Source organism: Falco punctatus, assembly GCF_963210335.1.
Source record: "Falco punctatus genome assembly, chromosome: 4".
Classification (NCBI taxonomy): Eukaryota; Metazoa; Chordata; class Aves; order Falconiformes; family Falconidae; genus Falco; species Falco punctatus.
Window position 1 is genome coordinate 74,914,280 of NC_137583.1, and position 26,000 is coordinate 74,940,279.

Here is a 26,000-nt window from a genome sequence, read left to right on the forward strand (position 1 = left end):
CTTCTTCCTCGGCTGCTCTCTCTCCGTTGACTGCCCAAGATCTTAACAGAACCAGCCACAGCTGCACCTTATCTACATCAGCCAACCCACCGCCCCTGAAGCCAACCCACAGCTGTATGTTATCAATGCTAATTAACCCAGCTTCATTCCTCTACACCAAAGCTGGCAGAACAAGCTGGTGTAAGGAAGACAGCTTAGAAGAAGCATTCTATCTTCCAGATTTGCCCCACATGTAATCATGAGCACAGTCTTCATGAAAATGAAATAACAGACCAAATGCTTGAAGGTTGATGAGATTCTGTACAACAGAATCTTCTAATGACACTTGATTTCTGCAACTTTACTATCCTTCTTTAAAAATATAATTTTTTTTTAAGGAAGTCTAAGACTAGTAAGAATGAGCCAATTAAGGACAACAAAATTAGTATTATCCAAAGAAACACAAGGAAGGGAAAATTAGAGTTCCACATAGGAAATAGAGAGGAGATACTCAGTCCAAGAGAGCAAGGTAGGAAGCCAAAGAAGAAAGGAGGAAGGAGAAACTTTCTAACCTGTCAGATAAAGCTTTCTTCTCCAGTCATTCCTTTTCTATGATTGTTGCTTTTTACAAAATGACTGTAAAACAGAAATGCAAGCACTTATTTGTATATCTTGCACAACTGCAGTCTCTTGCCCTAGCATCTTGGACTCATGGTCACCTTGGTTCTTACATAGGCAGTGGTTTTGGATGTGAAAAACCTTCAGCAATTTCATGCAAAATGAGACTGACTTAAGATACAGATTTGTAGCAGTCTTGTACTTTAACATACTTCCTCTGAGAACTGGGAAATCTGGGTTCGACCTTCCTCTGGCAAAGAAAAAACATGATCATTTCTCACATTCTGAATCCTACAAGGAGGTGTAAAGTAACTATATTTCCATAGAGAAATTGGGAAGGTCCTTTCATAGATTATTTTTAACAGGAGAAAATAAGTAAATGAAGAGAAATTAGAACACAGGTCTAGTCTGAAGCTTGGGCTGTATGAGTTGATCATCAGAGCCTGTGAAGGGTTGTCTGAGTTTATCAGCAGATTTATTAACTGGTATCTCCAGTGTGAAATAACCTTGTTTGCACAAGGCTGGCCTCTAAATTAGCTATTACTAGTCACAAAATAAATCCTAAAATTTTTGTTTTCTGAAATCTACCCTCATTAATTACATGCTCAGTGGCTGGTAAATAGAAGAGTAGGAATGATTAAGAAATGCATAGAGAATGAAACAGAAAGCATCATGTTACTGCATAAATACACAATGTGCCTACATCTTAAATGTTGCATGGAGTTCTTGGCAAACCTTTTTTAAAAACTTTATAGTGGAGTTAGAAAAGGACAGAGAAAGACAACAAACACTATCAGATATGTGGAATACATTCCAGATTTGATGAGACTGTAAATGGCTTTAAAAAGCCAGTGAAGGGGATATGATGTTGCTTGATAAAATTAGGAATTTTAGGGAGGACATTTATTGTTTCTCAGAGTACCTGGAAGAAACAGAAATCTGTAGAGGAATGAAGCTGGGTTAATTAGCATTGATAACATACAGCTGTGGGCTGGCTTCAGGGGCGGTGGGTTGGCTGATGTAGATAAGGTGCAGCTGGGGCTGGTTCTGTTAAGGGGTTGAGAGCCAATGAAGAGAGAATGCATGCCTGGGATGAGGCAAGAAGGGAAGGCAGCTGATGGACTGGTGTGGAGAGTGTGTTGGTATGAGATGGTAGAAGACCTTGTTGCAGCTGGATAGTTTGGAGAGTGTCGTGACAATTGGTGCCCCATGTGAGGACCTTCAGATTATGAGGCTGAGTGTAATGAGCAGTGATAGCGGTGATGGCTGTGCTAAGGGACGTTTGAAGTTTTGAACAGTAATGGCAGCGACCCAACATAGTAGAGGCAGGTGGGGATAGCCTGTGATCTAGACCATGTTGAGATAGGTGGGAAAAGCCTGGGGATCTGGCTCAGGCACCGGTAAAGGTGAGCCATTGGGATCAAAGAGAAGGAAGCCTGACTGTTGTGGAGTTAAGAGACTGAGAATAACCGGCAATAGCAGTGGAGTACACGGCCAGATGTGGCAGCAGCCCACAGCGGCTGTGGGTCCAGAGCTGGTCTGGCTAGGCAGTGGTGATGGCTGTGCTGGGGAAAGGTGCGGGAGCAGTGCGGTACTGCGAGTGGCTCCTGCCGTTGATGCTGCTGCTCAGCCTGGTGGTATTCTTGCCAGCGTTTATGTGCTTGTTGAAGGTGTCTCCAAGTAAAGAGGAAATGGGTGAGCACAAAGATGTTAAGAAGTTTTTCAGGACACAGAATGATGTTAGTGCTGTATTCTAGATCTGTTGCTGAAAGCTCCCTCAGGTTACTGTCTAGTGAGACCCAAGAGGTGAAAGGACAAGGCACTATAAGTTCATCAGAACTGCCCTCTGAAGAAATCAAAATCCCAGATGCTAAGAAAGTAGATAAGAAGAAAGGTGAACAACTTGCAGAAGATGAAAAGCCCAAGATAAAAGTGAAGAAGGAATATGAGTATAGTTCAGGGACAAGTTATCCAAATTGTATGAAAAGTTTATTTGTAAAAAGTTTGTGATGGTTGGTAAAAACATGAGGTATGAAATGTTAAAAAAAAAAGGGGGGGAGGAAGTGTAGAGGAATGAAGCTGGGTTAATTAGCATTGATAATAGACAGCGGTGGGTTGGCCGATGTAGATAAGGTGCAGCTGTGGCTGGTTCTGTTAAGGGGTTGAGAGCCAAAGAAGAGAGAGCAGCCGAGGAAAAAGCAAGAGAAGAGAGAGCATGCCCTGGATGAGGTGAGACAAGGAGAAGGCAGCAGAGGGACTGGCACAAAGAGTGTGTTGGTATGAGGTAGTAAAATACCTTGCTGCAGCTTGGTAGTTTGGAGAGTGCTGCAACAGAAATTGGCCATTGTGAAATCATTGGATAGCACATTTATAATAAGAACTATATTTTTAATATGAATCTATCTAAATTAGGAGCTCATTGCCAGAGAATCGCCACAGAATTTCACAGGGGCTAGTAGGATAAACCGTTTCAAAGTGCATAAAACAAATTCACAGAAGTTAAGGTCATTAGTGCCTCTTGAAAACAATGTTCTAAGTACTAATTCTAGCTCAAGCAGGCCTTTAATTGCTAATTGCCATAAATACATCTTTAAAACATGTAAGGGTCACCTCATTCTTATTAGAGTAGTCTGATCTGATACATGTGCTTTAAAAGTGCTGGTTTTATTGATCTTGGCATTTCCAAGATATGTATTAATCACCGAGTCATGACAGGACTGTGTTAGTTCTGAGCATACACAGGTACCTGAAGAACTTTAATGTGAAAAATGGAGACAGTTCCTCAGTTAAACAGTGTTTTATTTACTAAGCTTCCTCATACAATCAGTTCAAGTGCCTTAGTAGTGTATTATGTATCACAGGCTCTTTTAATACTGAGGCTGAGGGAACAGATTTTAGTTTAAAAGAAATCTGTAAACTCTCTAGGAGGAAAAAAAACCCCAGCTCTCTCTGAAAAACACACAGAAAAAGGTTACAGTCTTAGATATTTCTATGGAATAAGCTACCCATACACAGTTTCACATTTTTTGTACAGAGATCAGTTTCTTTACCAGAATGTTAAGTACAGCAACAACCATTAATGTCAGCTTTATAAGGGCTTTCTTTGCCCTACTTTTCCCTGACTCCACCTCTGCAATGGACTTAATGCAAAAATTTATATCATATGAAAACTTGTAAGCTTCCTCATTGCTGTATGTTTTCCCTCTTTATCTGAATCAAATCCAGTCTCTCAAATCTTCCCACGAAAGATGCTCAAAAGCATCTCACGAATCAAGGTTTCAGGTCTGCAGCCAAAGCTGGTATTTATTTTTACCCAATGAAAGGACCTTTTCTCCAGACACATGATACAGCATCCTGAATTACAATTTAAACACATGCCCATCCAGAAAACCAGATGTTTACTGGGAGAAAGCTTTGTGTATTTTATTAAAAGAAAATACAACATGAAGTCATAGAAGCACAGAACGGTTGAGGTTAGAAGGTGTCTCTGGAGACTGACTAGTAAAACCCTCTGCTCAAGTAGTTTCAACTGGAGCTGGTTGCCCAGGATTGTGTCCAGACAAGTTTTGAATATCTCTAAGAATGGAGACTCTCCTTCTCCTCTGGGAAGCATGTGCCAGTGTTTGATCATCTTCACAGTCGAAAATGTTTCGTCTTCTATTTCACTGTTCTGCTTTGTTTCAGTTTGTGACTATTGCCTCTTGTCCTGTCACTGGGCACCACTGAGAAGAGCTTGTCTTTGTCTTCTTTATGGTCCTCCATCAGGTATTTATACAGATTGTTAAGACCCTCCTGAGCCTTTTCTTCTCTCCTCTTTGCCATGCTGAACAGTCCCTGCCCTCTCACCTTCTTCTCATATGTCAGATGCTCCAGTCGCTTGATCATCTCGGCAACCTTTTGCTGAACTTGTTCCGGTGTGTCCATGTCTTTCTGGTACTGAGTAGTCCAGAACTGGAACCAGCACTCCAGGTGTGTTTCACCAGTGCTGAGCAGATGGGAAGGATCACCTTCCTTGACTGCTAGTGATGCTTTTCCTAATGCAGCCCAGGAGGCTGTTGGCTTTCTTTGATGCAAAGGCATGTTACTTGCTCATGTTCAACTTCATGTCCCCCCCCAGGACCCCTGGGGCCTCTTCCACAAAGCTGCTTTTCAGCTGGCTGGCGCCAGCCAGAACTAGTGTGTGGGTTTATTCCTTCCCATGTGCAAAACTTGACATTCCTCTTTGTTGAATTTCATGAAACTCACAAAGTTCACGTAGAGCAGAGGCAGTTTAGCAAAGTGGCTTTTTATCATGCACAGAAAATATGTTTCTGTTTATCTTCTGTTGTATATCCCTGTGGTTAACAAGTTGATACCAAATTTAAAAGCAATTTTCTGACTACTTTCATTTGAGATCATTAAGATCAGGGATGTAAGGGGGGACAAAAAAAGAAAAAGTGAAGCACTATAGATCAAAAATAGGTTCCTCTGATGGGCCTTGAATTATAATTTCTCTATTATGGCAGTTTTAAAGCTTGAAAGATGTCTATGAATATGTCATGATTAAATACTTTGTCAGTTAAACTTTTCAACTTCCCTGTTCTAAAAGAAAGCACAACAGAATCCTAATCATTCCCAAAATCTTTTTTTTTCTTTTTTTTTTTTAAGCCCAAGCAGGTGGTGTTCAAAGTGCCCAGGGAGACAAATCACCTGCATCAAAAACATCAATGTGGAAAGATATATCCCAGTCTTCAGTCTCGAAAGGAGAAAGCAATGCAGGAAACATTTTCTGTTAAGGTGCCTTGATGAGATGTAATTGCTATTCTCTCACCAAAAAAGAGCTCATTTTGTATTTTAGAATGTTTTCATATTTGTTCCTAATCGGCAGCAAGAAGGAATCAAATTACTGTTGGCAGTTCTCATATTAATACAACTTTTTACCTTAAATCTGTTTGATATATAAAGTTGTAACTTTCAGTTGAAGCTGCTTCTGTAGGACTGAGTTATTCAGTTATCTTCAAACGTCAGTAGCTCACTCATCACTAAGCTTCTACTTCTTCCAGCCTGAGATTATATGTAGGGACTGTATTTTCATTGAATCACATGATAAGGTTGGCTAGAAAATGGAATTTCATGAGGAAGTGGAAAAAGGCAAGGAGAAATGCTAAATGAGAGAGGAGGAAGAGAGGGAAGAAGAAAGGATAAAGCCAACACAATCTTGTTTGATTTCCCTTCTGAAATACAAAACACAAAAATTATTATTCTCCCTGGATGTTCACCCTTTTTCACTTAACTGCATCTCACATGATTAATTTATTACAAAGTTCTTCTTTATTCATGTATTTCTAGTTGTTTTATTTTGTTTTCTTAAATCATGTCTGCCTGCTACTCATTCATTTCTCATTCACTATTTCTTCTTCCACTGCATTTCCCTGCTGGCTCCATTTCCTCTGATCTGCAGACTGAATTCTGTGATTTCTACCACCTCTAATAGTTTTCTCTCCTGTGGTTTTTTCACCCTCATTGATTTAATCTATAGTAGCACCTGTCTGTGCCTCTGTTCATTCACATGATGCCTTGGGAATGGACATTCCATCTCCAAAATATTTCCAATGCAGATTACTTGCTAAAATGTTGCTGGATTTTGGTGGGTTTGGTGTGTGTGGTTCTTTTGGTTTTTTTTAAGAATATTAAGACTGGCTTTGGCTAGGAAGAAGTTATTAATGTTCTATTGTTCTATTTCTATTTCTGTCTGTCTGACTGTAGGTAGTGATGACTATAAACCTCCCCAAAGCACTTGTACAGGTGGAAGAAACTGTAAGAGGATCATGTCCTCAGGTTCCTTCAGCTCCTTTAATCATTTCCTCAATGTGTTATTCCTAAGACTGTGCTTTTCCCTATCCAGCTCTGTGGGGTGAAAAGAGAGGAGAAATATCTATTAAGGTCTGTTTTTTTGCTTAAGAAGTGACCCCTGTGTCCAGATGAGCTATCGCTCCAAACCATCCAGGTATCTGCTGACAAGGAATCCAAATATTTAACTTTCTCTCCAAAAGCCTCCTGGCCTTACTTGTTTCTTTTGACAGCACTTTCATCTTGCTATTGACAGATAACCTGGTCGTTTTCTTTTCTTCACCCTTTCCTTACAACTTTACACCAAAACTTTTTCTAAATCTTAATGGCTCACTCTTTCAAGACACCTGTAGCTGAAATACAGTTATAAACTAATATAAAACAATGTAGCAAAAGAGCTCATTTTAACCCATCTTTTGGGTTATTGTCCCATCTTGTAGCCATTCTCTAATGACCTACCTTCTACTCATTCTGCCCTAAAAATAACTCAGCTTTACTTCGCTTTATCTTACTCCTCAGTTCCATCCACCAACCACTGCAATGTCAACCCCCATTGCCAGTCAGCCAGTTCCATCCTACACTTAGAAAGTTTTTTGGCACCTTTGAGCTCCCTACAAACATCCACAAAATTACTTTGTTCTCTCAAATCATTCCCTGAAACTGTCCTTTGAATGATGCTTACAAGACTTGAAAACAGCTGGATGTCTGATAAACAGGGAGTGCTGCCTGCCATCCTTTCTATATTATCTGCTCCTTGATCCTCCCAGCTCTCTTTTGCACCCACCTATTGCCTTAAACCAGGAAAGAATGGCTTTAGGAGAGGATCTTGTCCTTTGGCTTTTGGTTAGTGCAGCATCTAACAGTGACCTTTACTGTAACAGAAACTTCTAGACACTATCAGAGGACATACCGTACACAAGTTAAAGCTGCATATAGAAGTATGATAGACACGTTCTGCCAACATTGTGAAAACCTGACAGGACCTGGGTGCAGAATGCCTAGCAGTGAAACTGTAAATCACAATGTCTACTAGTGAAAAGATGGTATTTTTTAGTAAATGTTCAAATAAATACAGCAAGTTAACACACTGGCTCTGATCACAACTGGGATGTAAACCCAGATTTTAAGAGTATTATATATCTGCAGGAGATCCAGTTGTATCAGAAAATAGTCCCGCAAATGCTACTGTATCCAAAATATTACATCTCGTCAGTTTTGAGAAATTATACGTGGAGAGCTTCTTAAACATGTACAGCTATATGCTTTTTTTTCTAATCTTGTTTCTTCATTTCTTATTTTTTTTTTTTTTTTTAATGGATTCAGGCATAGGAAATACACTTACTGAAAATTTGGGAGATAGAAATACAAAGTTAGATATAATTCAGAATACAATGGATGAAATGTATGAAATCACTCACTTAGGATTGTAAGTGGTTTATAAATAAATTGAAAAAACTTGAGATAACACTTGATGAACGTGATGTTATCTATGTGATGGTTCTTAGATTGCTATCTAAGAAACCAAGCTGGTGACCTGGAAATAAGTTCATATTAGAAAATATAGTATTAGTCCTAGTTCCTGAAGGCAAAGTAAGCAGAGAGGCTGAAATATAATCTTCTGTAAAAGATTGTAGATGGACCAGCCATAGATAAGCTTGAAATGCATTTACAGTATTTCTTGGCTTGTCAGGTTTTTTTTCTTACGAATGTCAATTATATAACATGTCAAATAATAGAGGAAAATCTCAGTCCAAAGAGAAGTTTTGAGAGACATAAAAAAAAATCAATCTACTCTGTAAGGGTCATGAGTCACATTTTACTTTGATAACAAGCTACAGTAATAAATATTGATTCGGCAAAGATTAGGCTTTCTGAAATTAAGATGGGAAGAATAATAATTATGACTAATATTCTTTTAATTCTGAATTTTGTGTAAAACTGAGTAATCACATAAAATACTAAGCTTCTGCTGGGAAGTCCTATGCCTATCACTAGTGCTCATTGTTATCACTACTTCACTAAATCATTCCAGTATTAGTTGCACTGTGACACTTCATCTTTCAGCTTTTGAACAGTCCAAGAGAAATGATTTAATGCACACAGGAACACGCGCACACACATTTGAAAAATCTGCAGAGAACTCAGAAACCGCTAGGAAATCCTGAACTGGAGTGAGGTGGAACCTGCTCCTTGGACGGAGTCCAGCAGAGCTCTCTTGTGGTCTGAGCTGTTCTCATGCAGCTACAGCAGTCTGCACCTGTCCTTTACATTAGAAACAAGCATATATAACCCTGGTTATCCCCTGCCTCTCTTCTGTATGTCACATTCAGTGTACCATGCCTTGAACTTGGCACCGTGAAGGTCAAAATGGACCATGTCTTCAGAGTCATCTGTCTGACTTTCATACGATTGTCATCAGCACTATATGGGGTCCCAATTCCAGTCAGTGCTTTTTGGGTCTCAAATATATTCACAGATTTTTGTCAAAACACAAAGAATTTTAGAAAACTTTTATTACGTACTAAACTCCTCCTTGCCTCCCAGAATGCTGAAGCTAAAATAATTTATAACATTGACATTTCACCATCTATAATTTTGTAGCCAATTTCCATTTGCCCTTTGCATTACACTTATGAATATTTGTTGGATTAAGTTTGGTTCTTGCCTACTCCACGAACTGCATGAGCAAAACAGTGTTGAGCTGTAATTTGACTCACTGTTAATTGCTGACATATGGCATATTGAATAAGGAGGAGAGGGGAAAGTACTCCTGGGGGGTAAGTGATTAGCAGTCTAAACATAAGAATTACTGACATTCCATGATTTTACACTTTCCGACTGTTCATTCTAAAATCCTGGCTCTCGTAATGTGCTGCTTTTCTGTTTATTTGGAAAGGAAGGTGCAGGAAATGCTGTGGTGAATTATTATAAGAGAGAAGTCAAAAAAATCATAAATCCTGCAAGTAAAGCAATCTGTCAGAAATGATCATGCATATTTAAAACTATTTACAAATGGGGCAAAGCATGAGCAGCTGCATCCAGTACTTAAAGCTCTCAGATGGAGAACAGATCATTTACAAACACCAATGAGCATTGCCTGGAAAACTTGCTGTATGTACACAGCGGACACCCGAAGGAGAAACTCGTCATTTACCACTCACACTTTCTCTAATGGGGAGATTATTTGGAAATGAGAAAATAATATATCACCTACGCTCTCGTAATCAAAAAGATTCTGTTTGAAATATCCACCCACTAGTAGTCAAATGAAGAGTGCAATAATGTGAAAAGTGGAAGAGCAATTCTTCACTTGATCAAGAGAGTCAGTAGCTAGAATATTTTAAGAAATAACTGTTTGCTCAGATATTGCTTATATTTCTCGGTGATACAGTTTAAATGCTAAAAAGTAGCAGAAACCTTACATACTACTGATACACCTTGAGCAAGACAGTCTTTAACAGATGGGCTATATCAGTTCAGGAAGGATCAGATTTACTCATGTTTAGGCAAGGATGGGTGTTTTATTACTCTATTCATCAACTGTAACTGAGTAGAAACCAAAATAGATTATCCTTTGACATAATAAAACTGTCCCAGAAATTAACAGTACTACAATATTATTGGAATTTTTCTTTTAAATAAATTTATCCCAGTGTTAAGAAAAGGGAAATTCCTCACCTCTGTAAAAGCTTCTAATCTAAATTCCATGGCTCTCAGTTTTGACTTCTGCTACATGAAGCTATCCCTGCCCTGGGGTGTCATAACTCCTTATTGTCCTTTCCATAGTCTGAAGAAAACAACGATCTAATCATGTAGGAGAGGAAAAAAATGCATCTGCAGGTGTGAATAATGGAACTTTCACATATACAGGTAGGCTCAACTATATTTCATTAGCTTTAGTTCAAAAGGGGTGATAAGAAGGAGCCAACTGTTTATCCAAAACTAAGTCAGTGCTGTAGGTGCGCAACAATAGGCAAAGCTCCTTATCAGAGTGAGACTGCAGAAAATGTCACAGTATGAAGAGAGGTTTTGATATAATATTCACCTGGACACATCAAGGAAATGAAAAACAAAGAAAAATAAGGCAAAATAGGTAAAAACATAGAAATATTTGAAATTAATATGATAGACCTTTAAAGCTCCTTACACTTATAAAGTGAAATGGTTTTATCTTCCTTTAACTAAATCAGTATGGCATGAACACAGGCAGCCTTCTGGGAACTCCACAGATCCTCCCAGAACAGGATTTCTAAAAACTAGCAAAAAAAGGTATTGCCAGCCCTGACCCTGTCTAGCTCTTCTATCAAAGAAGAATTGATGAAAGAACCTGTCCCCATCAAAAGATATTGTTCGATGAGCTGCAGTCCCACAGCCTGAAGATGGGGACAGAAACCACTGTGAACTAGATGTAGGGGAACTGCCGCCACTTCGCTGAAATCAGAGCAATAAGGAAGAGTACATGCTAGGCCAGTTATGGGAAGACGAACTCACCCTTGCCCAAACTTTAAATCTGTGCCTGTGAATGACTGCAGAGAAGAACAGAGCTCGTGGAGGAAATGCAAACGTATACAGAAACTCATGTATATGTACAATTTGTCAAAATTTCAGAGAAAAATCCACTTTCCCCTAGAAGATTGAAGATATTTTTGGAATTATTCTTATGTCCTGGACTAAAAAATTTTTCTAATCAAACTGTTCCTCAAATTTGCTATTTTCTTATGGAAAATTGAACGTCCCAAAGATTCTAAGACTCCTTTGGTCTCACAAACACTGTTGTTTAATTTCAAAAACACAATAATGTAAAAGCTACGTCTTCAACTTAAAAATCTCATTTGTTTGAAAGAACCTGCAAATGTTTAGGTTTTGTTGCATCCTGTCCCAAGCCACAACGTAGCATGCTGGTAGTCTTGTCAAGAAAGCACCAGTCACCTGAGGGGCTTGCAGACAAAGGTTGTGCCCTGCTGGACTTCAAGTTCAGTGTCACTAGTGAAGGCGCAGCAGAGCTACAGGAGGAGCCAGAGCCTCCAACCCATGTGAGCTAGCTGAGCTTATTTCTGAGACAGCATGCGGCAAGCCATGTATTGAAAGACCTTTGCACTGGGCTTCATAAGTCCTCTTGCCTCCTGGAGACAGCCTGTGTGCTTCACCCAGCATCAACTATTTCTACCTGTTACCCTTTAAACCATAATTTGGGAATATGAAGATAAACTGCTATGTTTTGCAAGGTGTGGCTCCCTTTAGTCATGTTAAAAATATGTTATTCAGTCAAAAGGATTCAGCATCAGTAAACCACAATATGACCCTATTCTGACTGGAATTCAACTCGAAATAAACAAACCCACTCTTATCTGTTTAACTCAGCCTGAGGTGGATCCATTTTTTTTCCCAGTTTCCTCACAGCTCGTCATACGTGCCACGTTGAATTGTACAAATAGTCGGTGACATACCATGTACAGCAGTATCAAACATAAAGTAAACAGTGCAAAATGTTGTTCTTCAGTGTTGTTTTGGTAACAATCAATAAACAATGCAAGTAAGCTTGGTTTCAGCTGCAAACTGCACATAGAGCGACTTCAAGCAAATCCATTATGTTTTCACTTACCAGAAACACGTACAAACATGTATTATATCACGACAGGTGTCCCCAAATACCATTGTAGGTCTAATTTACTTAGTTATTTTTCTAACATCACAGCAAATATTTAGTCTTATGAAGACAAAGGGTGGTGCTGATTTGAGCTTACTGGAGGTGTGAGTTTGCAAAGGCAAAAACATGCAATCAGCAAAAAAATTGCAGTTTTGTCTGTTCTTTGACAATGATCAGAGCTGAAGTTATTCCTTAGGAAAAAGTAAAATAAATTGGCAATTCCTTTATACTTCTGTTTACATAATGTAAGAAGAACACAAATGTAAAGAAAGTAAATTCCATTTTGAATGTAACAGTGTTCTTTCTCGTGTCTCCTATGCTACAAGGCTGCACTGGCCAACTCTAAACATTCTATACAGGATTAATTGCACAACATTATGGGCTAGCTGAAAGCTAATTGCCTAGTCTAAGCTGGACAGTCAATCTAGTTAACTCTGCTCCCCGTAGAGTTATCAGAGACAGACAGCTACCTATCTGAGTGTAATCATCTGTCTCTCACCCGGTGTGGAGTGCCTGTGTATCACTGGTGACTGCAGAGGAAGCCTGTGTAACTCAGGACAGACACCTAGATTTTACTTAGGCAATCCAAGTCAGATGAGAAGGCTTCCCTCCCATGTGGTGAGCTCACTGGGATGCTGATATCAGAGGTAACAGTTACAAGAGCTTCGTTCAGTTACCAGGCCATGTGGGAGGAAAGAGAGCGCTTCTCTCCATGTGGCTGGACATTTCCCATTGCAAAAGCCTCTCTCAGTTGCCTGCCATTTTCTGAAGTGCCAAGTATTTGAAGTGACCAGTGCTAGCTTGTGTCAGGCTGGTTGGTTAGTTTATTTCAAAAACAAGATGAGTGTACTTCCTATTCCCAACAGCAGAGAAAAATCTGCCTGCAGTTGGGACAGAAAGGCATTCATCCATGGGTTTGGGCAGGGATCCATCCCTTCTTTTGCCTCATTTTAAAACTTACAATTCACTCAGTACTGGTTAGTATACTCTTTCTTGTTGCCCCGCTTCCAAACATCCCCAAATGACTCAGGCAATCACAGTCCACAAGGCAGCCACTCAGAACAGCCCAGCCACTGAAACCCACCTACAGGGCTGGCAGCCTGAGCAGGGGCTTCGTAATTCTGAGCGTTGGTTCGAACAGCCATGTAGGAGGAGGCTACAGGCGTTGTTGAGGACCCTAAGTTTCTATGTATGTATTTCCTTTCCAGTTTGGGCTCGGGTCTGTTATCACCCTGTGAATTCCTTGAAAATCAAATTTGAGAGGGAAATGTCTACATAGCTAATATCTACATAGCTAATTTTACATGGAGCCCTGGCTCCGTTCTTAAAGCAACGCAATCATCACCTGAAACAGGAGAGAATTCAACAAAACTAGATTTCATTACATTCCTTGAACAAATTTGTTTTAGGAAAAGAAATCACGAAAGGATTCTGGAAAAGAAGCCAAAGGTGAAGCAGCATCCTGCAGCAAAGAAAAACGAGATGGCCTCAGGGCCATGGCCAAAAAACAGACTGGAAAAAAAGATATAAAAGAAAAGCAAGCAAACACAGAGAATAAGGGTGACAAAAATAATTTCCACGCAACTTTGCACTTTGTGCTGCAAGAATTTTCTGTTGGACTGGCATGCCTGGCTAGAATCTGTGCATTAAGGTAATGGTTCCTCCACCAGATAAAAAGCAGCAGGAGAGTTCATAGTTACTCCTTGTCTTGAACAAGAATCAACAAGGATTGCAGGAAATATCTCTAAATAGTGAAGTACTTTTTCCAGCTTCACAAAATAATCAATAAAAAAGTAAGCATGAAGTCTAAATGGCAGTACAATCCCAGGTGATCAACAATGCAAATAACCCAAATCAGTCCAGTAACAGGAAGAAATTTCTGCAAAAGGGTAGAATTAAAATGGATCAGTTGGATAAAGAAAGACAGATTTTGAAGATGTCTCTCAGCTTCAGAGAAAATAGGTTATCCTGTAGCAAATTTCCTGCACAGAGAATGTATCTGTGTTCAATGGCTTCAAGAACCTTCACTGGAAAAGACTATAAAATCTTGCTGCTTTGACAGGAAAACCTGCACAGTGCCTGGGAACTGTCCAGACTGTCACAGCATGGGGGATTTGCAATATGTTATGCACCATCTATGGAAGACTTTAATTTGAAATAGGTCACGCCCAAATATAAAAAGGAAAATAAGAGATTATGTACGTAAATTTTCACTAAACAAGGTACATGAACACAGTATACTACCAGACCTAGTGCTACACTTTAATCTTCTGAAACAGTCATTGTAAGTTATATTATACAAAAACTATAAGGTTTTTTTTTATGTTTTAGTTTTTGTCAGTGCTCATGAACCCATTTGACCTTTAAAAGCCATCCCAAACTAAATGCAGCCATGTTTAGATTTCAAAAGGAACACTGATTTTTTTCTATTCTGTGCAGCCACTCTTTCCACAGATGTGTTTCTTCCCTGGGCAAAGTGCCCATAATGCTGTTCATCTGACACACCTCACCTCACCTGGAACTGTCAAAAGGAAGCATTTAAAGCTAGGGACTAAACAAAACTGCAAGTCACCTTTGAAGGTATTATGAGATGTTCTTTAAAACAACCAACAATTAAAACAGCTACCATCAGTCCTTCAGGACTCCCAATTTCAAACTCTTTTCCTAGTCAGAAGGAATAAAAACATTGTGACGGTGAAAATTAAATTCGAGACTGGCATGTTATCACTTGGCTCCAGAAGGTTTTAGAAGACCGCTGAGTATGAGAAAACTCTTGATAAAATCATGAGAGCTTGCAACATTGATAGCGAACCTGCAGCCCCTTGAATGTGGTGCTGCTCTTTGATAACAGGGTGAGAAATTATCAGCTTTGGTCCTTGCAGAATAGAGACACTTTAGCTGCTGAGGAACCTTACAGTGACTCCAGTATGTTTTTATTTGCACAGGACTGCAGTAATAATTCTCCCAATTGCCTCATGAGGTTGCTTGTCCTGTCTTCCTACATCATCTTGCTGTCCTCATACTCCAACTATAGAGTGACAACACAGAGAAATTCTTATTTCCAGGTTCAAATATTTGGTCACCTTATAACTGTTTGTCTCAAGGCAAACTGTATGTGTTGAGAATATGAAATAAGTGTGAAGAACAGAAGAGTTTGAAGGGTATTCTCCCTGTTTTAAAGTTGTGTCTTCCCCAGGCTTCGAACATGAAGTGGTATTTCGAGATGTGAGGAACATGCTGTTCCAGTGCTGCCGGATTAATTCCTTTGGTCTGCTTACATTTCCTGCCTGCTCAGATGCTCTCGAGAGCAAAATTAACTTACAGCCTGGCTAGTTTGTAGCTAAATAATGAAGTAGCTTGGGTTTCTTTATTCAGGTAGCAAATAGGTGTCAAACCATTCTGATACTTGGTGCAAAGGTTTGCTGCCATGTCAGGGACATTTCAGCTGTTTCGTTAGTTTGCTTTTCTAGCTGGCAGGAACAGAACAAATTGGTAGGTGATACACTTTCCATCCAGACAGGGACGATTATGGTCATCAATCATTGCTCTGTCAGACCAGCTCCTACCAAATCTTCTGCTGTGCCAGACACAGAGAAAAATTAGCTGACTGCTTTGTTGCAAGCAATGGATGCTGTGAAAGAAAGATGCCAGGTGGCAAAGTGGTTTAATACACAATGGCTATTAATAGAGTTGAGCTGACATTACAGCATTAGTAAAAGGAGCGGCATCATGCAAACTCAGCAAAATTGAAAGAACAAAACACACTCCCCACTGACACTGCAACATGAGGAAGCATTTAAAAATAAAACCAGACAAAATATCTCAGAACCTCAAAGAACTGAGATTAAAAAAAAAATCTCATTTACTGTTCCTTCCAAAATAAATCTGTTTCCTTATTGGTAAAACAACTGTATTCTTTTTCTAGAGGTACCTCCTTATCTTCTGTCTGATTTAAGGCAGTAGAATATTTCCCAACCTCCAACAGAAAATTTTTATCAAAACTCCCTCATCCTTACTGCAGCAAGAATCATCAGGCATTAGGCACAGCAGTTATCCTGACTTTGGAAAAGAGAGCTGGCTGTTTTCTGCTACACCTGCCAATTACGCATCCTCAATGTTACCCCAAACACCAGCAGTTATATAGAAATGTCACCACCTTTGTCTATAGATGTATGAACCTCCATGCATCTAGTCATTTATTGAATCACAAATAAAACTTTTCTGCTCCTGGCCTCTTCAGCCAGCGAGACTTGAGCTGAAAAACTGCTGAGCTGACTAAGAAATTTTGTTTCTAAAACACAGCCTATCAAAGCATATATACTTCTGCAGAGGCAGGCCAGAGCCCGTGGTACTAATTGCGCTGCTTGTTTTAAGTCAGTTGTTCTGGGATTCTGCTCATCCACACTTACCCACCTGCAGGTTAGGGTTCTAGTTTAGGTGTCATTGTAGCAGTTGTATCGGGCCAGGATTATTGCAACAAATCAATGCTTCTAAACATTTTTTTTTTTTTTTAAATTAGAACAACTTTTCCCCTTCTACTTTATTTCCTTTTGATTGTTCCTAAAATCCAAACCTTGCCTAATCCAAGCTGATCACCTTGGCTCTTTTCGTGATTTGAGATAGACTCACCTTAACCCATCGTACTGGTCTTAGACACCTGAGGGAGGGTGGGATAAACTGTCCTCCTAAACCAGGGGTACTCAAACTCTTTAACCAGGGGGCCGGCGCGCGGATGCAGTGTCAGGCAGTCATCTGTGGCTGCTTGGTTTCCCCCCCCGCAACCCCCAGTGAGGGGTGGGTGGGGGGGTGGGTGGGGGTGGGTGGGGCAGGTGTTCTGTAAATAGCAGGGGCCAGATTGAGGACCCTGGGGGGCCGCATCCAGCCCACGGGACGTAGTTTGAGGACCCCTGTCCTAAACCATCTTGCTTTTGACCTAAACTCTTCTACTGTTGACCACAGAAAAAGCATAAAGCTAGATCAGATTGTGATCCACAATTTAATTTGGTAAAGAAGGCATGATAGCCCCTACCTGCTGTTTACAGCCTGCTTCAATCTGTTCTGAGAGCAACTTCAAAACAGAGAGGTGTGTTGAGGGAGGGGGTAGGAACAGGACTAGATATGAAGCAATGAGCATCGCTGGTGAAGACTGGCTCTCGAGTCTGCTGAGGGGCTTGCTTGAAGACAAGCAAAAAACCAACCTTCTCTGCTTCACCCACCCCACCCCACCAGTCTTAAATTATTCATGAACAATCTTGAGTTATTAAAAAAATGTCTATTGAGAAGGGCAGCATATGGTAACATAATTAAATATGCCTGGAGTTCACTAGAGGTGGTACATGCAGAAAGAAGAATGAATTAGTAGAGGAGAGCCTCTGCTATATTATTTTTCATCTCAGTTACTCAGAACTGGCAAAATATTTATAGTTACAGCCTCCTTTCTGTTTCAGTGGATCCGCACCATTGTGTCAGCTGAGGGTCTGACCCATGCTGAGTTATTCTCCTTAGGCAGTCAGGCAGACAAACATACCATAATCACTTAATGTGCAGAGCTTTGTTATGTTGTATCAGAACCATTTAGCCTGCTCTTTGGCTTGTATTTCATCTGAACAACCACACAGAGAAAGGAGCGTGTTTGATGTCCTATGGTGCACATCCTCGTACAACCAGAAACTTTGGGGAAGCCACGTTTGAGAAACAAATCACGTGTATCCTCGTGCATAGCTGTGCCATTTCTTCTGTGCTGCTTAACGTGTCATGGCTAAAGTGTCAGTCAGTGTCAGAAAAACATGGATATAATTGTCACAGACTGCCAACAGTAATTTCCTATTTGGGTCTAACTTTCATTTGTCAACACAGCCAATCTCACCATAGATACACTTATATAGGTTACCTGAAGTCAGAAGCGTCAAGAATCTAATCTAAGTCTAGACTCCCTTGACAGCCAAGGGTGACTGACACATCCAGTACTTTCTAAAATGGGTGGAAATTAAGTTGCACAGGTACTTGTGCCTCTGCCTTTTGAGTGCAGAGGGAATGCATTAGCAAACTGCAGTCTTTAAGGCAGATAATGGTAGGGCGATGGACTCCATGCAGAGGCTTATTAACAGACAGACAGTTGCCAGGAATATGGCAGGTGAGGATCAGTAATTCAGCTCTGAGATGTCTCTTTCTCCTGCTACATGTAAATCTCATAGCTTTTTCTTGTAGTCCCCTGCTGCATTGCCAACAGATAAGATGGAACATCCCCCTAGACTGCTGCCCTCACAGTAACAAAAGCCTTCTAAACTCATCCTCATTTATCCAGGACTTGAGTAAGAGTTAGCTATCATTTTACAATCATTTTCTCTTACCCAGATGCAAATTGTGCTCTCCTTTTTCAGCTCTCCTCCCACATTTCTTTCTTGTTTTCCTTGTGATCTTTTTATAATGTTCTTACACAACTGTAATGGTATATCATATCAGTGCAATTTAGCAGACCGAATATTCTGCATAAAACACAATTGGTGAGTCTGACTAAGTAATACAGGTAACTGATTTATTTAAAATATAATTGTAGGTTATATATTAATAAAAAAATAGCATTGTAATGCATAAAATAAGCTTTGAGCACTTATATAACAGTCATTTACAAATGTTTTTCATGAGCAAGTCAAACTATTGAAACAAAAACTCTCTCAGACCCTGCCCTTTTTTATAAGGTGAAAGGAAGGGGTTTTTTATTTCAATCAGCCAGAGTTCATTATCTCAGTAGAGGACAAGTAATGTTTTTTTGTTTTTTTTTAAATGTAATATAAGGAACAACAGCATTTTTGCTGCTTATGAACCCAAAAGCTAGATGGCAGTAAGAAAGAGAAAGAGACTGTTGAAAAATAAGCTTGGTCATTTTGCCATCATCTTTCAAATTGCTGTTCTCATGGCAAAGACTTAAAGCATAATCTGGGGATGTTACAGAGTGAAATGAGAAAGAACTATTAACCACTCAATAAATCCAAGATAAGTCTCTTGAGTTCTCTACTGGCTCTGCTAAAACATTAATTTTAGTCATCTATGACTCTGTTTAAAAGCTCACTGTTAGGAAGGCTGGTGCATCTTGAGAGGTTTTGATGAGATTATAAATTTGGCTGGTAGAATGAACAGCAATGATATCTAAAGCCTCTCTAGGGCATGTGGTTTGGTATCATGCAAATGTTTTGATCAAGAAATTAGGGGAATACAAAATCAACAGGCCAAACATTAAATGGATTAAAACCTGATGAGTTGACGTCAAAGTATAGTTGTGAATTACTATCAGGCATGAAGGCTGTAGGAGGCAATTTGTTCTTTTCTTCTGCTTACTAGGAAGAAAATCATAGCATTATAAGATTGTATAGGCTGGAAGGGACCACAGTAGGACATCTGCTCCAATCTTCTGCTCAGAGCAGTGTCAGCTATGAAGTCAGAAACGCTTTGTCTGATGAAGATTGGACGATTGTGCAGAAACTTGAGGTGTTTAAAGAATGGGGGAAACAGCTTGCTTAGACATATTCAAATACGTCTGTCTGGATGGAAGAAAAATCAAGTGGAATTTTCTATCATTAAATATGAAGAGAGACTGGAGATACAGGCATCAAATGGGAGATTTTGTTCAGGTAAATACAATCATATGCTGGTATATAATAAAAGCATTTAACTGTATAAAAGATTCAGCAGAAGACTGTAGCCAGCTCTTTCATACTCACAATCTATTACTCCGGTGTTTAAGAAACCAGGCTTTCAAAAATTTTTGAATCAACTAGCTAAGCAGGTATTAAAAGTTATTTTTTCAAAACAAATAAACATCTGTGAATAATTTTATTAGTAAACAAAAAGTAGGAATCTAGGTAGGATCTGAAGCTGATGTGGAGGCAACAGCTGAACCTGAGCTGCAAGTGTTGTCAGTGCAAAATTAGCCCCACAGGCTGATCATCACCTCACAAATGTAGACACAAGAATATTGAGTATTATGAAATTTGCTACTAAGATAGCAAGTGCTCTGATGTCTGTAATTCAGAAAAGGTCCAATGAAATAGAAAGAATACCAAGAACAGCTTTTAGGAGAAAGCTGAAATTATTGATAACAGAAAAGCCAAGGATCTCAGTCTATTTAGTTTAACAAAGGGAAGGTTAAACGATGACATAGTCCCAGTCTGTAAGACTGACATCAAGAACAGAATACTTTTCAACGTAACAGATAACACCAGAACAAAACACAGTGGCTAAAGATTGAGGGAAACTCCATTTGGATTGGCAACAAGGCACAAACGTGTAACACAGAATGCAATTACAAGGGTCAATGTAACATAATTTATAGTGGTGTTGCCATATTAAATTACATTATAAGCACTAGGCTTTTGTTAGAACAAGAATTGCTTGAGTGACATTTTATTACAAAAAGGACTCGACTAGAGAATTGTTGCCAGCTCATTCTGATTTATAAGCTATTACTCCAGTGTTTAAGAAACTGAGCTCTTACTAATTTTTAAATCAACTAGCTAAGCAGATATTAAAAGTTATTTCTGAACATTATTTGGAATCAGTTCTTACATTCCACAAAGAATTCTGAAATTTCATGTTGTTCAGTAAAAAACTGAAGATTAATAAACATCTCAGAAGAATTAAATTAATTAACAAAGTGTTTCATTTCAATATTATCAAAGTATCTCAGACTTCAGCACTCTGGTTCATTTCACTTAAACCTATGTATTAAAATGTTAAAGAGAATATGTTATCTTTACTAAGTAAATCAGATCAAATTGATATAAATATTTCAACACTGTCAAAGTGAAACATTAGACATTCTCATTCTACCATCAGAGCAGTCCCATGAAACATTAGATTTCAACAGAATTGTATTTTTCTGGAGAAAGCTGTTCTTCAGTCCTGTCTGATGCAATTAGTTAACAGCTTCTTTTATTCCTGCCTAGATAATACTTTCCAAAACTAATTACTGCACTGTTACAATATCAACAGGACAACAGAAAAAAAAATACACTGAACCATGAATAAAGTGAACTGAGTAATTCTAGTCTCACTTAGTCATTTTCCCTACTCTCCCATTTTGTCTCTTTTCATTTTCTAATATTTTTCTTTAACCTGTAACTTTTCCTATTTGCCATTTCTCTGTTCTCTAATTATACACTCAGTCCTAATACATCCTATATTTTTGTCCTGCCTTCCTCTCTTGTCCAATCGCTGTCCCCATTCCACTTGTTTTCTAACTCTTGCTAGTTTCCTGCCTCCCCTCAACTTTCCTCATTGTCATTCCAGTGTTTTACTTAACTCCCTTCATCTACTACTGCCATTGCACAAGCTAAAATGGCATTTGATGTGTTTCCCCTCCTCCCCCGGTGCCAGCTGGTTTCTCTTTTTCTTGCCAGTTTCTAGAGGAACAAGCCTGACTCTCACGCTGAGAAGCAGCATATTAGCAAAAGAAGATGCATATAACACAGCTGGTCAGTGACTGGGATAAATAAAGAGCTCTGGAGCACAACTGCCTGCACTGATCTGGCACACATTCATAAGCTGCTGACCTGCACAGAGCAAAGAGACAAATGGCCTGTCTTCAGGAGCATTACACAACACTTTTTTTTCTTTTTTTTTAATGTCTGTGAGGAGGACAGTCAGGTATACTGCAAGCCACAGGTTGAAATTACTGCGGAAGACACATCATATAAGAACAAGGAAAAAGGAAGCCTCTGCCATTGTCTCAGAGGTACCTAAGGAAGGAGAGGCTGCAATGCAGACTTACCTTCTGTAGGTGGTGGATTCCTTCAGCAAGGCCTGAGACTGGAAGGTGCAGAGAGTTCTTGGAGGTGCAGCTTGGCACTCTTCAAGGAGAATGCCAAAACCCCAGTCAAAACTGCACTACAGTGTTCTGGTGGAGCCTGGCCCAAGACGTAGGAGACATAAATAGATGGAGTGAGCTGGAGTGCAAGTTGTGGTATCCCATCAGAGCAACACCAGAGCTCTGGGACCCTGGTGTTCCTGGGTTTCTCTGTAGCTACTCGGTGACCAGCAGGCCCTTAAGGTTTGGTGGTAGGTTGCTCTAGAGACAGGTTTGCCAGAGAGTGATACCAATGGTCAAAACAGCACAATCACAGTGCAAATAGCTGTTTAGTGCAGGTCTGGCACTTAAGTGGTGGAGATTCATAAGCAGGTGCTAGGTATCACCAAAACCAGCAAGGAACAGCAGGAGATGAACCCTTGTGCTGCTGCTCCTCCCTGTAAGGCAGGGGGAGCAGGGCCAGCACAGCAGCAATTGCAGTGGCCTCACTGTTACAGCAAGCTGCAGGTCAGGCAGCAGGTCAGAGCATGCTGGTTTGGTACCTTACACTGCTCTTTGGCCAAAAAAAAAACCCAAAACAACAATAAAATGGCATTTATTTATGTCTAGGGAATGTGAGTTTTAATCCAAAGTCTTGGATAAAGCTTCTTATCAATAAAGCAGAGAAGGCGAGACTAACTATAAATAATGCCTTGGGCTTTCCTCTCCTCTAATTCATTCCCTGAGCTTGCTCCTGGGAATTGGCACTTCCAGGGCCTCTTGGCACAGGGCTAGCCCAAAGATGTTATCAGAAAACAAGAGAATAGATGAATGTTAAAACCAGAAGACAAGATGGTGGTTTTGTAATGTGAGCTCAGGCCATTAAATCCAGACCCCAAATTATTTCACAGGTGTTCATGCTTTCAATCCACAGCTAGTAAATAGAAGCTGTCTCAGGAAATTTCTTCATTGATGGATTTCAATTGTCATTACAGTTGTTGAGTAATTTCAGTTCTGAAAGCAAGACTCAAAACATATGACTTTTAATGGAAGAGTTTCTTCCACCTCCTACTCAACCCACATTACAGGAAATCAATGTTATTTACAAAAACTTTCACCACAAAGAAATTAAAAAAAAAAGGGGGGGTGGGGGGGGTGGTGTCATAAAGCATTGCGTTTAATTCAGAATGCCAGGCCAGCATACCATTAATCATAAAACCTCTTTTCTTTTAAGCTTTTGAAATTTCTTCCTTTTGCTATGTAATATCATATCCAATACAGTGTACTCCTATTTCAGGCAGAAAGAAATGCTGAAGAAAGTTGACAAATGATGGTCTGCAAAAAGATCTTAATTTATAAGATTCTAGACGTACTTCATTAATGAAGGCAATAGATGCAAATATGATACTATTATCTGTATTTTCTAGCTGGTATTTATTGCTTTCCCACAGTTTAGGTAGCATCTTTTATTCAACTGAGTCTCATAGACCAGGTACAAAATATCTGTATTAACCTTTCTCTTTGCTATTAGGTTGCTCTATTGCACCAACACTTAAAAAGTTCAATTAAAACAAAATGGAAGATGAATTGGCATACAGGAAAGAAATCTCAATATAGATACCCACAGCTTAAGGCATCTTTAGAAGACAAGGTCAAGCAAACTGAGGGCTATTTGCCTGCTTCCCTTTTTGTGTTTTTGATCCAGCTGGCTTATATTAATCAAGAGATTGAATTTAGCAATAGAAAAACTATTATTCATATTTCTGAAACAAACCACATGCTGGTGGCTCTTAAAAACCACAGTAGTGTTCCAGGCTGTATTTGAAGACCCAGCTAAGGGCAAAGGACAGCATCATGTTCTGTGTGTACAGCCTGTATAATTTTTTCAAGAATATGCATTAAAACATGTCCTTCTTTTAATGTTTAAACTCACACACTGTTTTGGCTAAAATACTCCAATACTTAATTTTAATGATAAGTCATATCATATCTCAAAAGTAGAACTCCTTCATCAATAGTTGAAACTGATAATAATTAATTTACTTGTGCTAACATAGCATCGTAATTTTAATTTTAAAAGACACGTTCTATAACAAACTAGATAATAACAGTGATATCATATCAACAAGAATATTGTCCTTTGGCACCTGCTTGGTTTAGAAAAGAAATACAAATTCTCCTGTGTCCTTCTGGAGAAGTGTACTGTAACTTCAATCTCATTCTTTTAGGATTTTTACCTTAGCAGAATCTATCAAAAATTGAAAGCCGCTTTCCATTTTTAAAGGAAGCTTTCCACAAGTCCAAGACACAAGAACTGTTCAGGGCTTTTAAATTCGAAAGTCTTTTCATTCAGCAGATAGATTAGTGGTCTTCATCAAGCTAAAACCAGAAGCACTGGTGCTTACCCTGTACAGATTGCTTCTCTCCAGTAGCTTACTGTGTACACCTCAGCAGTTATTCCACTAACATCAGGCAGGGCTGCAACTGATATTCTCCACTATTAACAACCCATTTCAGGGTAAAAATCAGACCTTCAGCTTCTTGCCGATCCAAAAGCAACATTAATATAACACAAAGTGAAGCACAAAGTTCTTCTCTTATTTCAGCTTAGGCAGCAGTACTATTATTTCCTTTTACTATTTGCTAAAAGACTTTGTTGGCTTTTATTTAAAATTTCAATATTTGCATGATTTTCATGGGCTTTATCATTTTCTCAAACCTTCCTATTATCCAGCTGCAAGCTTTGCCCAGTTGTGTTTTGCTTGGCCTATTTTCTAGTACATCCCCCATCCCGGACCAGAAACATCCAGGCTAAAATCCTTGAGGGGGGAGGGGAGGGGAGAGAAAGCTGGCTGGGGAAAAGGAGCCCCACTGCCTTCTGAGTGCCAGCATTTCCAAATCTTTTCAGCACATTTTCAATTAGAAGCATCACATCTTTTTGTTATAAAAAACACAAGAAAGAGAAAAAAGATAAATTAAGACCAGTCACCTTGTCTTAAGAGCATACTGGCATATCCATGTTCCCTGTCAATGGTTCTGGAATTGCATTGTGTTCTGTCAACCTACCCAGCTATTCTAATTTTACATCTGGTAGATCCGGCCAATGATGGATGTCATCCGGTGAGAAAGGTTGTTTCCACAGCAAAGATCCAGTCCTACCTCCGTGTTCCTGTCTCACCTTCAGTCTGGAGAAGTTCTCCCAGAAAATCCTTCCTGTGTCCCAGTGGTTGACCCAGTTTAAAGCAACCTTCAGGTACTTGCCCTGTGCAGGAAAGCAATGAGATCAGAGGACTGAAGTCACACAGCAGCCATGGTTATACTTCTCTTCACTGCAATAAGCTTTGGCTTGTTCTCTAAGGACCAAGCCCATTCCCCTTAGCGGAATGACTGGAAGTGTGATGTCTATAAGTTTGTGAGGATCAGATCACAACCATGCACAGATCTGGAAGCAAGTGAGAAAATTAAGCCATATAGTCATGCAAATAATTTAATGAATGCAATCTGGACAGCATCCTTACAATTTAGAGGAAAAATGTATTCTGGATTTGGTATCTGCCACTCCCTGGCTCTCCTTTGAAGTTAAAGAAGATTTTCAAAAGGCTGTTACATGGAAGTTGGCCTCAAACACTGTTCTGTGAAAATAAATTTTATTCACACAGGGACATTTTGTTTAATTTGTCCAACTAAAATTCTATTCACATATTAGAAATACAGTTTGATCAATATTTACAAACCAGAAGCATTTTTATAGCAGAGTGGCTTCAGTGATTTAAAAAGAGGGAATTCATACAAGAATTCTTGTATATATCACCATATTTAATTCTACAACATTTCATACCCTGCCAAGCTTTTCCCTAACTTTCACTAACTGAAAAGAGAAGGGGAAAGGAAGATAAAATAGGTAAACTGAGCTTTAAAAAGGCTATTAAACAGCCAGTTTACACCCCAGAGTTCAAATGCTCATACACCTATGCTTCCCCTTAAGGAGGGCGGGAGAGAGAGGAGCCAGAGTGACTTTGCTGCTGCCCTGTCCAGGTATGGGACAGGAGGACAGGACACATCCCTGGGATCAGGTCTCTGGTCCATGACAGGCAGACCCAGTGCAGAAAAGAATGATGTTCAAAGTAGGGCACACTGTGGGTCTCA

The 26,000-nt window shown here is 39.5% G+C and overlaps 1 long non-coding RNA gene across 1 annotated transcript in view; it reads right to left on the bottom strand.

Moving 5' to 3' along the window:
* LOC308063085 overlaps window positions 1–26,000 on the bottom strand; it is a 384,803-nt gene that overhangs the window by 221,654 nt on the left and 137,149 nt on the right. The gene's annotated exons all lie outside the window — the stretch shown is intronic.